Source organism: Desmodus rotundus, chromosome 13 (genome assembly GCF_022682495.2).
Source record: "Desmodus rotundus isolate HL8 chromosome 13, HLdesRot8A.1, whole genome shotgun sequence".
Lineage (NCBI taxonomy): Eukaryota > Metazoa > Chordata > Mammalia > Chiroptera > Phyllostomidae > Desmodus > Desmodus rotundus.
The window spans coordinates 31,245,401-31,260,033 of NC_071399.1; positions in this window are offsets into that span (position 1 = coordinate 31,245,401).

The window sequence follows — 14,633 nt, forward strand, 5'->3', positions numbered from 1 at the left end:
GAATTCTGTGAAGGGGGTGCATTGAGGAAGATTTGCACAATTGTCCAAATTGATTTTCAGAATCAGGTTAGACTTCTTTGAGAAAGGTACCTCTAAGCTGAGATCAAAGGGTTTTGTACTAATCCAATAAAAAGGAGGGAGATGACACATTCCAGAGAGACTGGAATAGCATGCATAGAAGCAAAGTGATCAGGGGCTGTGGGCATTGTGCCTATCCCAAAGAACCACATGGAGAATATGGGTCTTATTTTAAAACAAAGGGAAGCCACTTAATGATCTTGTTATAGCATAACTTGTCTCTCCTACTGGGTTGTAAACTCCGTGAGGTTATAAAGCAAAATGAAAATGTTGCTGCCTCTCTTACAGCACCAGATATGATTTGTTAACCAAATATTTGCTGACTAGAATGTCCTAAGTTACAGAGATAGCAAAAGTACTTCATGAGGCATTTTTCTCAAGCTTGAATGGCCCTCGAACTGCATGAAGAATAGAATGTTAACTTTGTTCCATCAAGCTAGGAATGTTTTAAAATTAGAGGCACAGACTTCACCCAATGTATGTACACTTCATCTGTGTGTATACCTGAGTAATGATGAATAACTCCATCTATTACATTTCCTTCTTTTTGAAGGGTTTCTGATTTGTTTTTTCTTGTTCCCCTTGGGTTTTTCAGGATATTACAATGATGCTAGTGAATGTTTCACATAGCTCTTGGCTGCCGTTTCATAGAAGGAAAAACAAATAGAAAGACCTCAGGATAATGTCTCTGTGGTCTGGGCAGGGATCAGTAGCCATCCCATAAACTTGTGCTCCTAGCCTGGCAGACACAGGACCCAGCTCTGATGTTTCATTTCATTGCTTAAAATGTGAATGAACAATGGAAATGTCCTCTTCATAACAGTCCCGTTACCCTTTTATCCTATTTCTGCTGCTTTTTTATTTCTGGCTTTTCACACCAGAGAATGATCATGTGACATCTATTTCCACAAAAAGTTCTATAAAAACCAGAAAGTTCAAATTTTTGTTATGCTTCATATGTGGCTTCTCAAGGTGTTTTTTTGATGAAGACATCCTTTTATAAATTCACTATTATAACAATTAGGCATAAACATGAATTTCATACAGAATCTTCTCAATTTTCTCAGTTGAGTCTGTTTTCCTCTATGTTGGGTAAAACATGCTGAGGGGTTTGTTTTATTTTTATTTAAGCTATCACCCTCTTGTGAGAAATGCCTTGTTATAAGAATATTTTTAGTGTTGTCATTTGGGCAAGAAAAATTGTTTTGGGGGGGCAGTAGAGTGGGGCAGGAGAAAATGGAACTTTTTATATTAGTAGAAATTCTGTTGATATCTGGAGCCTTTTGTGTTAGAGAAAGCATAGTGGAAAATACTCATTTGATAAATATGAATCAAATGATGAGAACACATCAGTGAACAAAACCCAATCATTTCCTAACAGAGGTCCGACTCTTCATGTGGACACTGCCATGTGAAGGAATTATGGCCACTTTGGCTGTTCACACTTGTCAGGTCCTGCAGCTTGCAGTAACCAGAAGGAGGAAGGACTGTGGGTTTCCTCCCCAGGGATATTACCACCAGTGATAAACAGCATGAAAGCAATTCACAGGCCAAATTCCACCACATGGTCAAACTTTTATTATCAAGTAGGCACAGAAGTAACGATATGACCTTTTCTGTACATTTGGTGACATCCCCACCCTGCTCTTTTTTTTTTTCCCCCAGGCAGTCCAATGAGTATTTTTTATGAAAGGAAAAACAAGAGCATTGTGTTGGTAGGATCAGCTATCAGCTAACCTAGTGATCTTCAAACATTTCTTCTCCTGTGCCTCCTTAAAATATTTGGAAAAGCTATGTATTTCCTCCCATGTTTAAGCTGAAAATGAGAATTGCATTGCCAGCTTAACAGTTGCATGGATGAACTATCCACTATCATGTGGACTGTTGTTTATTTGTACTAAGTAGAGTTTTGTTAAACCCTGGAGTTAAAGATTTTTCCATTGCATTCATGTGAAATGATCATTAGATAATCTAATAGAACAAGCTAATTCGCTAAAGCAAACTTGCTTTCTGAGAGAAAAAAAAATTTTACTTGGTGTTTTACTTCAACTGAACATTGAAGTCAATTCTGAGTTTCATTCCAATGTGGTTTGGTAGGTAGGCACACAGAGTCAAACTTGCTGAGTCGCACACACTGGTGGAAGGCCTATCTGTGGCAACTGATTGCTTCCCACTTTAGCTTGTTTCATCAGCTGTGCTTTTGCCCTGCTTCTCAATTACTATCTTTTCATTCATTCCAAACTTGCACTCAGGCATGCTACTCAGGTAGTTCTTCAGCACCACCTGGCCTAACACATGGGCACTCAACACTTGCCCTTGTGGGGATGTAAGGAGGTCCACATTCTCCCACACAGCCAGGAAAATCTCATTCCAGTGATACTTGATGCCCTCCCACCTCAAACCAATCCGTAGGTATACAAGCACTGGGCTTTGCTGTAAACGTGTTTGTTACCTAATGAAAAAAGGTGCCAACCCATAGTATGTCTTCCCTAAGCTTTCTTTACTTGCTGTCAAAGGACTCTGATTGTTGTATTGTTACTTTGTTCAATGTCCAGAGTCTCACCGCAGAGCTCAGTCTGGTGAGGATGGGTGTGTATGACTCTCTTTGGTAAAATGGGAGATGAGATGGGCAAATATGAATAGGGGTTTATGGGGGGTGCCACTTCCGGCTAAAGGAAAAAGAATCTATTCAAAGTAAGGATCTGAAAAACAATTTCATTAATCATCTCTCTCTACATGCTACTAAAAATCTCATACAAACAGAATACTTGCCCTCCCCATTAGAAGACTGATTGCCAATGATGGCTCTGTTGTAGATAACAATTAAGGCACCTTCATAAATGACAAGTTATGGCCAAATGCACTGGAGAGGACAGAAAACCTAGGAAAGTAATAAAGGCTGAGTTTGACTTTTGATGTTAGTCTGATATTAAGTACTTGGATGTCAAGGTTGGCCTTCAGTCCATCCTGATAATCCTTCCTCCTTGCCTTCATAGGTGACCCACTCACCGGCTCCTCTCTGAGACAATGCTTCCTCATGTGTATTCAATCCCATTCTCTCCCATTGACTCAGAAACATCTCTCCAGCAGTTTCCACCATCTTCATTATTGATTTCCTCCTTCCTTCTGCATCAGTCCCATCACCACCTAAAAGTGCTTTTATATCTTTCACCTTAAAAAAATCCATATAAACCACCCTGTCCTGACTCCATTTTCCCTCCAACTACCACCTCAGTTATTTGCTCCTCTTTGTAGCAAAACTCTTCAGAAGAGTTGCCTCTACTCTCTGAGACCAAGTTCTCTTCTCCCATCCTCTCTCAAACACATCCAAATCATTCTTTCATGTCCACTTTTGTATAAAATTGCCCTTGTCTAGGCCCCCAGTGACCTTTCCAATTCTCAGTACTCAGGTTGCTTAACCCATCAATAGTATTTAATATATTTGGGTTTTCCCTTTGATGATTCCGGGATACCACACACCTTCTCATCTCTCATCCTACATCATTAGATTTCCCTTCTCAGTCTCCTTGTGTGAACTCTTCTCTTCTCCTAGACTTCTTAGTGTTTGAGTGTCTAAGGACAGATGTCTTGAATCTCTTCTCTTCTAAGTCACCGCTCATTCTCCTGGTAATTCTTACCCAGACTCAAGGCTTTAAATACTGTCAATACACTCAAGACTCCTACATGTGTAACTCTGACTCAGACATCTTTCCCAAGCCCAAAACTTGTTCAACCCCCTGACTTCTCAGTATTGCCACTTGCTTGTCTGGTAGCACCTCAAAGCAACACATCCAATACTGACTTCTGGTCTGTCCCTTGGAGGTGTCCCCTGGAGCTTTCCCCATATTAAAATTGTGGTGGCAACATTTTCCCTATTGTTCAGGCCACAAAACCACTTGTCAGAAAATGCATTTGGTTCTTCCCTCACAGTACTTTATTTATAAAATATCCAGCCACTTCTCCCCTCTCCACTGTTGCTTCCTACTCTAAGCCCTCATAAACTGTTATCTGAATCTTGGTGGTAGCCTAACTGGTCTGCCTTAGTTTACTCTGCTCTTATTATCAACCCAGTAGCTAAACTGACCTCTTTAAAATATCAGACAGATTAAGCCTTTCAAGTGCTCAAAATTGGCAGAGGCTCACCATTTCAATCAAAATAAAACCCAGAGTCCTTATAATGGCCACAAAACACTACTAATCTGACCTCATCTTCAACACTCTCCTTTCTGCTCCACTCTGTTCCATTTTCACTGGCTTCCTCCCTGTTCCACAAACACACCAGAAATCACCTACTTCAGTGGCTGTGCACTGCCTGGCTCCTCTGCCTAGAATACTCTTACCTTAGATATCTTTCAAGTCTTTGCCGAAGTCTTATTTTCTCAATAAATTCTATCCAGATAACCCTGTTTAAAATTATGCCTTGCTGTCATTACTTCTGGTTCCTTTTATTCTGCTCTGTAATCATTACCAATCCAAACTCTCTGTGCCTGACTCTTTGAAAGGCTAAAACTCAAAACATTAGAATTTGGAGTAAGGATTTATAGATTGAGAAAGTGCCAGCCGAGAAGATGGGGAGTCCTAACTCTCAAATCCACTTTAAAAAAGTACAGAGTTCAGAATTCTTTTATGTCAAGGAAAAGGAAAATGGGAAGGGATGTTTTCATAAAAACTCAAATCCCAAGTGGAATTCCTCTCATAATTACCATGTCTAAAGCAGGAGCCTGAAGGCCATGGGAGAAACATAGGCTTAAACAAGATGGAGACAGAGAGATGGAGCATTTCACTCTGTTGTATATATTTTTTGTATTACTTAGCATTTTATAACATGATCTACTATTTAACTATCTGTTATGTTTCATATTTATTGTTTGTCTTCCTTTGGTTAGACTGTCAATCTATAAGGGCTGGAAGCTCTGTCTATTTTGTTCAGTAGTACTTATCTCAAGAACCTAGTATAGTGCCTGGCATGTAGTAGGTAAAATAAACCAGTTATTAGCATTTGAATGAACACTGAAAGTAGGAAATTAAGAAAGCGTAAATACTTAAATTCAAAACAGAGGACTTCTGCATACATTAAATGGGAAAAGGGGTAACAGTACAGACAGTTGAGAAAAACTATTTCCAATGGTGGTGGATAGTTAAGGTCTTGGAAGGAGTTTCTGGTGTTCAGCAATATCAAGTTTAGAAGAGAAACTGAGGAGTTAATAACTGAGACTGTATAAGTAGCCCATGGGTGGGAAGAAGGCACTGTCAGTCTTAGAGAGTTTAAGTGAGGAGCCAAATTGGAGACACAGGCAGGCTCTCTAAAGACTAGCACACATTCTAGAAATCAAAACATTTAGAAATCAATACAACTCAGTTATCAGTTTCTAGAAGGAGTGAATTTGTCCTTCTCTACTTCATTTCCCCAATTTGCAAAATGGGAATGATCTTGGTTTCCTACAGTTTCCAGAGGACATCAGTTTTAAAAGAGATTGAAAGATACCTCTGGATGTTCCCCCAGATAAACAACTCTATAAACACAGGTTTGTTGTGATGATTCAGCAAGTCTATGGGAAGCACAGTTGGCCACACCTGCATTGCAGGCTTGGTTTCAGTTTGACCTACCAAAAAGTGTGACTGTCAGCAAAACATTCTCCATGGCCCTGCATTTGCTGATTTGCATTTTGTAATAATCACTCCCCCCTTTTATGATGACACTGCCTAGTGATTAAAAAGGTTAATATGGAAAAATGACTGATGTGATCAGCAGAACATTCATTCAGAATGTTCTTAAGCTTTTATTCAAGAAGAAACTTGAGGGTGAAACTAAAAATATTTTCTCCCTATAATTAAAAAGAGGGTAGATCTTTTTCAAGCTTATTAGTATTGATGCCTCAAGAATATTTTGTTACATAAAATGGTACTCTACTGAGAATTATATATTTGCAAATACAGTAATTTTTCAATTTTTGAGTTTTGATACCATCTGATTGTTAATAAGTGTCTACTGAATTTCTTTTTTTATTTAACATTTTTTCTTAAATTTAACTGTTTGAGTATGGTTGTCTCCATTTTACCTGCCCCCGCCAATACCACTGCCCACCCCACCCCAGGAACATCTACTGAATTTCTATTCTTTACCCTCCAATTGAAGATGAAAATGCCAGTAGAAAATTCTCTTCAGCACTGGAATTTTTATATTGCTAGTGTTAGAGAAACAATGGAACTTTTCCTCAACATTTGTTTCTTGTATTAATTCAACAAATTGTTATCAAATTATTTGTACAAGTTGTTTTTCAATGCCCTGGGCACTTAAGGAAGTTCAAGTCATTGTTTCTGCATTGGGGGATTTTGATGTGATCACTGAAATAATGTAGAGGAGAAATTAGGGACCAGTGAGAGAATAGGCTACTGGACAAATTAAAGACTTGTGGATAGACATAGTCATTGAGTAACGTGTCTGAAAAATATCTGCCACTTCAAATATGAAGAAATCGAAGCATATAAAAGCTAAGGGGTTTACACAAAATGAAGGTAGAGTAAATACTCAGCATGGATCAGTAGAATAATTTTTAGTATTGCTTATTTTTAAAAAAATGATACTGGAAACTCTAGATTGAGAAGAAAGGACAAAACAAAGGATGGGAAAGATAATCATCAGTAAACCGTCTGAGTTAAGGTATGAAAGACTGAGTGGGCAGCTTAGGCACCATTTTCTCTCTGGTCAGAAGGGGCTGGAGGAAGGTCTAACAGATCAGAGGAGTGGAGACCTGATGTCAGAGCCCTATGACAGCATTGCTTCATCTTTCAGCAGAGAGAGAGGAAGACAGAGCTGACTCATCCTTTTCCTTCATTATGTTTCTGCCATCATCTTATTGCCCTTTGAATTTTCCCTTTACCCTGTTATTCATATCCTCTCTTTGATCATTTCACTGCTGTCACCTGAGCCTGGGTTCTCCTCACTCTTTCAGTTCCTAATATCCCCTGGCCGAAGCCAACCTTCTTTGCACAAGTGTTGGCCAATGTTGACATGGTTAGTTGGTTATATTGTTTGTTTTTTCTGAAGACTTTTTTCCTCACTGACTTTTCCTCACTGACTGACAACTATTCCTTCTTGTTGATATCCAGAGTTCTCACCTCTATCAAAGCACTACTACCAAATACAGTTTTAATGATGACAATTTTCAGCTCAAAAAAACAAACACACTCAAAAATTATAATGTCAGCGGTAAATTTCAGCCTCCCTTGCTAACTTTTAAGAGGCTCTGCAACTTAGTCTCAAATTCCATTACCACTTTATATCACCTTATCTAATTGACTATATGATTTTTACTTGGTGCAGGGTGAATAAATGACTCTTCCAATTATCTTAGGCTACCTCCTATTTGTAAAATTTTCCTACCATTAGCCTACTTGGATTACCTTTTCTTTTTTTCAAATATTTTTGTCAAAATCCTGCCACCCTTTAAGCTACAAGACAAGTACCAACCTCCTCTACAGAATCTCTCTGAATCCCTAACCTTCTTCTGAATCATTACTGATAATACTTGTACCTATATTACTTTTAAGTCACTCCCCACAATCTTCTTGTTTTGGAATCATTTCCATGCCTGTCTGTATATGAATCAGGTCAAAGTATGAAAACTTATATACAGAATGTAAGTCAAAAAATTGAGAAGTTTTTGCAAGTCTGATTAATGAAATAAGTAAAAAAAATTATTGCCCCCACATGTTTCCTGGCATAGTTCCATGTATATAAGTTAAAAGAGACTTCTGCTGGGATATGATCATATAAGAGGAATTCGGGAGTCTTTCTGTCCTGTTGTATTGCCATGTGTTTATGTGTATATTTATTGAGGAGTAAGTTTCAGTAATATTGCAATGGATTATAATTTCTTTTCTGGACACTGACTTACAAAATGGAAACTTTTATTTTTAAAATATATTTCAAAATAAAAACAAAAACCTTTTAACTGATTAAAAAACTGTGTCAAGAGTTCAAATTACATTATGGAGAAAAAGTACTAAAAGAAATATGGTAAACCAAGTTAGCACCCCCAAGTTTTAGGACCACTATTTAAAGCAGATTTCATTAATTGGCTTTGCTCTTACCACTTGATACAAATAACACCAGTAAAAAAAATCCTGTAAAGAAACCAAATGTTCAGTCACTGGAAATCACCTTTTCCATGAAGAAATAAAATAAAAGCTTGGGGGTATATTTATTCCTCATCTCAGTACCTAGAAATCCAGCTTCAAATATATACTGTAGTTTCAAGCTCTGCTGAGCCAGAGTTATCCTATTAACTAGGGATGACATTATGCTTTAAACAAATACAAATTGTTTTTCCCTTACCTTTAGAACCTCCTGAAGCAAATGTTTGATTCCCAGGGAGAATCATTTGCACAGCTCAGGTCTTGAGTTATTAGCAAAGATGCAGCAATATTATGCCATCCAAAAATATAATATTGTTTTGTTGATACCTAACTTCCATTTTACTGTGTATTGTTATTTAGTGGGGAGGAGCAGAGGAGAGGAACACACTTCTCTCTCCAGTTACTGAGGATGACTCAATAGGTAGGATGATGAGGGAAAACTTCATCTAAATTAAGGATTGTATACATCCTGACATTTTGCCCTATTTTGGGCTCATGGATGATATCACTGATGGGTGAAAGCTTTTCCACTCAGCTCAAATGCAACTTAATTTGTTAATGCCACTGCTAGGACTTGTCATAGTTATACTAATGATATTGGGGAAAAATAATTTGTTAAGAAATCTTACTCCAGTTATCCACTAGCAATTTATGGGATAGGCTGACCTGGCATCTCAGGTATAGCTTATCAAACCCAGTAATTCTTATTTTTGGGTTATTATGGACTTGATCGGGTTGGTCTGGTCTATTCTATTCTATTCTCCCATGAAGGTTTAAAGTGTTTTTTAAAACAATCTTTAAAAAAAGATTTTATTTATTTTTAAAGAGAGGGGAAGGGAAGGAGAAAGAGATGGAGAGAAACATCTATGTAAGAGAGAAACATCAATAGGACCAGGGTCCTAACCTGAAACCCAGGTGCTCTGACTGGGAATCAAATCTGGACCTTTCCCTTTGTGGGATGATGCCCAACCAATTGAGCCACATCTGTCAGGGAGGCTTAAAGTACTTTAAAACCTTTTTTAGACCTTCCTTGCTGGATTGGTGTGTGGTATATAGGTGGTGAGACTCTGATGCCTACACATTTTCCAACCCAGTGTCTGTTTTTCCATGCACTAATTGCTCAGTTTTCCTCTGTAAAACCAACCTTCAGGTGAAGGAAGGTGCTTTCTCTTTGGCAATATGTTATTCTAGCCATTGCTCAATGGGGCCTAGTGTGTGGTCATCTGAAGTGGGTTCTTAGTGCCACACCTTGTCATTCACATTCAGGTCTTCTCCACTTGGCTCACAAATCTCTCTTGACCAACTCTAGACTAAGAATGTAGTTTAATGAAAAGGGATACTGGGTCTGGAATCAGAAGTCCTAGATTCAAATCCAGCATTTTAAATCTATTGAGCCTTTTACATTCATTATCTCATTTAACTCCACAACATCCCTAGCACAGATTCATTGATAATTATTTATTTTTATCACTATGAAAATGGAAGATGAGAAGCTAGGCAGAATGTCACATCGAGAAAACGTAGAAGCTATGATATGAACCCAGTTCTAGCCACCTCTGGAGATAATATTCTCAGTCAAGATACCAAATTGTCCCTGCCAACTTTGTGACCTTGGACAAATTAAGCAATATTTCAGACCCATGATCTTCCCAGTTGAGTTTCAATTTCTTAATGTGAAAAAGTAAGTCTGATAACCTCATAGGGCATCACCATGTTGGTCAAAAGAGACAAGGAAGTTCTTTATCTGCCTTAATGGTCTCTAAGAAGGTTATTTGTTGTTTTTATAAAAGATGGAGGAGAACACAGTTTGAAAGTGGGGAATTGGTTAGAAATAATAAAGCGAAGACTTCATTGTGCCTGTCCTGAGAGTGTCCCCACTTCTGACATATAAGTAGCAGCAAGAACTTAAGTTTTCTCTTCATCTCTGGGTTTTATGCATATGGGACCATCTGGCAGAGCAGCAATGATGATAACTGAGGTTTAAACATACACACAACTGATACTAGAAAAGAGAAGTTTATATCACACACAGATGAATATGTAAACAAGAAAGAAGAAAGGAAAGAGGGAAGGAAGCAAGGAAGGAAGCAAAAGACAGACTTCGGTTTCATTAAGTAATATATTACAATAATAGTGTTAATAGATGTTGTAAGTCTCAAGTAAATTTTATAAGTTCCTTATTGATTATAATGATGGGGAGAAGTCTATTCGGTGACAATCTAAGCTTCAAAAATTCATCTAGTTTTAGACTTCTGGCCAAGATGGAGGGATAGGTAGATACACTTTGCCTCCCTGCACAACCAAAAGAAGGACAACAACAAATTTAAAATATAAAAATAACCAGAACTGCTAGAAAATCGAACTGTATGGAAGTCTGACAACCAAGGAGCTAAAGAAGACACATTCTTCCAGACCAGTAGGAGGAGCGGAGAAAACTCAGAGCAAGGCAGTGGCTGGAGGACCAGGGCAGGCAAGGCAGCTACTGGCAGACTGGGTGGTCTCACATTTTTGTGCAGATAAACCAGGAGGAACACTGGGGAGCGAGGCAGACAGTGCAACCCAGGGTTCCAGTGTGGGGAAATAAAGCCTCAAAACCTCTGACTGAAAAAACTTTTGTGGGTTGAGATGGTAGGAGAAAATTCCAGCCTTACAGGAGTGTTCATTGGAGAGACCCAGAGGGCCCTAGAATGTACACAAACCCACCCACCTGGGAATCAGCAGCAGAAGGGCACAAATTATTTGTGGGTAGCGGAGGAAGTGACTGAAGGCCAACAGAGAGCTGAGCAAATGACGTTGTTCCCTCAAGGACCCTTTCTCCATGTACAGCACCACAACACAGCCAAGTGGGTTGTCCCATCCTGGCAAATACCTAAGGCTCCACACCTTACTAGGTAACAGGCACGCCAACAAAAAATTATGGCCTAAATGAAAGAACAGATCAAAGCTCCAGAAAAACAACTAAGCAAGAAAGAGATAGCCAACTTATCAGATGCAGGGTTCAAAAGACTGGTAATCAGAATGCTCACAGAATTTGTTGAGTATGGTCGCAAAATAGAGGAAAAAGTGAAGGTTATGAAAAGTGAAATAAAGGAAAATGTACAAGGACCAATAGTGAAGAGAAGGAAACAGGGACTCAAATCAACAATTTGGAGCAGAAGGAAGAAGTAAACATTCAGCTAGAACAGAACAAAGAAACAACAATTCAAGAAAATGAGAAGAGGCTTAGGAACCTCTGGGACAACTTTAAACATTGCAACATCTGAATCATAGGGGTGCCAGAAGGAGAAGAGGAAGAGCAACAAATCGAAAACTTATTTGAAAACATAATGAAGGAGAACTTCACCAAACTGGCAAAGGAAATAAACTTCCAGGAAGTCTAGGAAGCTCAGAGAGTCTCCAAAACTTTGGACCCAAGGAAGCACACACCAAGGCACATCATAATTACATTACCCGAGGTTAAAGAGAAGGAGAGAATCTTAAAAGCAGCAATAGAAAAGGAGACAGTTACCTACAAAGGAGTTCCCATAAGACTATCAACTGATTTCTCAAAACAAACCTCAAAGGTGAGAAAGGGCTGGAAAGAATTCTATATTTGAAGTCATGAAAGGCAAGGACCTACAACCAAGATTACTGTATCCAGCAAAGCTTTCATTTAGAATGGAAGGGCAGATAAAGTGCTTCCCAAGTAAGGTCAAGTTAAAGGAGTTCATCATCACCAAGCCCTTATTATTTGAAATATTAAAGGGACTTATTTCAGAAAAAGAAGATAAAAAATGCAAAGAGTCAAATGACAACAAACTCACAATTATCAACAACTGAACTGAAAAAAACAAAAACAAAAACAAAAATGAACTAAGCAAACAACTAGAACAGGAACACAATCACAGAAATGGAGATCATATGGAGGGTCATCAGCAGGGAGGGGGATGGGAGAGAATGGGAGAAAAGGCACAGGTAATAAGAAGCATAAATGGTAGGTACGAAATAGACAGGAGGAGGTTAAGGGTAGTATGGGAAATGGAGAAGCCAAAGAACTTGTATGTATGACTCATGGATATGAATTAAGATGGGGGAATGATGTGGGAGGGGGGTACAGCGTGGAAGGGAATAAAGGGGAGAAAAAAATTGGACAGCTTAATCAATAAAATATATTTAAAAACAAACCAAAAATATTCATCTGTTTTTAAAAGAAACATTTACAAAAATACTTATAACACCAGAATGAAAAAAAATAACACTAAGTTGATCAGGGCAAAGAGAGAAAAACAGGTAAGGCTAAGACATAAAAATCCATACCATATGGCCCAAAGAGGTGGGAAGTGGGCAGTACATTTTGCTCTGCACCTCCTAGCAGCTAAGTCAAAGGTGAATACATGATTTATAGTGTGATGGAATTAAACAGACAACAGATAAACAGCCAGGCAGGTGGAGCACATCATTTTCTGATATTTATATTCAAGCACAATTTCTTTTATGGGTGCTCAAAAATGGTATATGTGAAATTATGGGGACTTATACATCAAATAGCTTAAAAGTAAGTGTTAGGAAGGTAGTTCTTCAAAAAAGTCCATTGATGTAGTTCCATGAAAATCAGAGCAATGTGGTCACTCTGATGGTGTGACTTGATTCAAGGAGAGAGCTAAAGCTATAGATTTCCCAATATCTCAGGGAAGTGAGGATAGGGGCTTATTGCCTATTCCTCTTCACCTGGTAGATGAAAAGTAGCAGGTCGGGGACAGGCACTGAGGTGAGCCCTGACTGCCAAACTCAGAGCCCAAACACTCAGGGTTTGGAGAACCTGACTTAGGTCAGAGGCTGACCCACAGCTGCCAAGATGACCTGCTACTGAAGTTGTGCTGCTTTGCAGGATTGCGTTCCACAGGGACTACTTCGAGATAGAGATGGAGACTGACCCCTGGCTGATTTCAGGTACAGAAGATAGCTTCAGAAAAACAAAAAACAGCTCTGACAGCAGAAGCTGCCACTCTTTCTTATAACCTTCCATAATCTGTTGGGTACTTGAGCTCTGTAGTTAATTAACGATTCATTCAACTAATCCATAAATGTTTACTGAATCCCCTTTGTCCCAGGGGCTATGCTAAAATTTTGGTTATGAGATTATCCCTAACTTCCTGGAGCTTATACTGTCTCAAAGAAACTTGACACAATGGGCAATGATATCAGATCAGGTAGCACAGGATGCCAGGGAGCAGAGAGGTCTGAGGAAGGTTGCCCAGGGCCCTTTCTTAGGTGATCCTTAAAGATGAGTAAGAATTTACTCAGTGGAGGCATTAATGATAGATGTAGAAGAAGAGCATGTCAGGCAAAAAGTTCCAAAGAGTATACTGCATTTGTGGAAGTGAAAGAACTCCACCACGCCTGGGATATGCAGGGATGGGGAGAACAGTGGTTAACATGGAGAATTTAAGTAATGGAAAAAAAGAAAAAAAAATAACAAAGTAAACAGAAAACAAGCTAATTTATACAGGGTGGGGAAAAAGTAGGTTTGCAGTTGTGAGTATATAAAAGTTTATTCTTTTATTACTATTTATTAATTATTGTATTATTTTCCATATGAACAACCATAAACCTACTTGTGCTCAACCCTGTGTGTTCATCCTACTTTATAAAAATCAATGGCAGTGTTTTAAAATACCTTATTACAAATAAAAACTCCCAGATTTTACAAATACAAAAAATTAAACTCCAACCCTATGTCACTAAGTTTAAAAATAGATAAATGGAAGAAAACACATACCTGGGAAAATGCAAACAGGAAGGCAGGATGGCAGGAAGGGATGAAGAAAGACGAAGGAAGAAAAAGAAAGTTAATAGGCATAAGTATAATTTGGTTAAGGTATAATTTAAGGTACACATTAAAAAAGAAAACATAAATTTGAAAAATGCAAAGATAACACAGAAATAAAATATCAGACATTCCAAATATCAGGAATGCTGGATTCTTTCCTTTAGTCTTGCCAGGTGGAGAAGGGCTCATTTCCTCACAACCAATTTGCTGTTCTGATTGTCTTGAATTGTGGCCACCAGAGCTTGGGATGTTTCTATGCCACACCAATCAATTTTCACATAGAAAATATAGTTTTAGGAAGAGATAAGTAAAGATACTTTTAAAGAGTACAATGAATTCAAAAGACTTCTTTACGCTCATTTTTACTACAGGATTTAGAAAAGTTCTAGGGACTCAAGTGGGGAGCAATGCAAGTTTATTTGAGGAGCACTCTATCTCTCCCCAAGAGGCCTTTTGGGGAAACTTTGGTCACTGTAGATGTATCAACTAACTGGTGGCCAATGCAACAAGCTTGATATCATGTGGATACAGAATGGAAAATTTATGTCTGAAAGTTTATATTGGTCCTTCCTGCCTGAGGGTCCTGGCAAACTCTATTCCCTCCCAC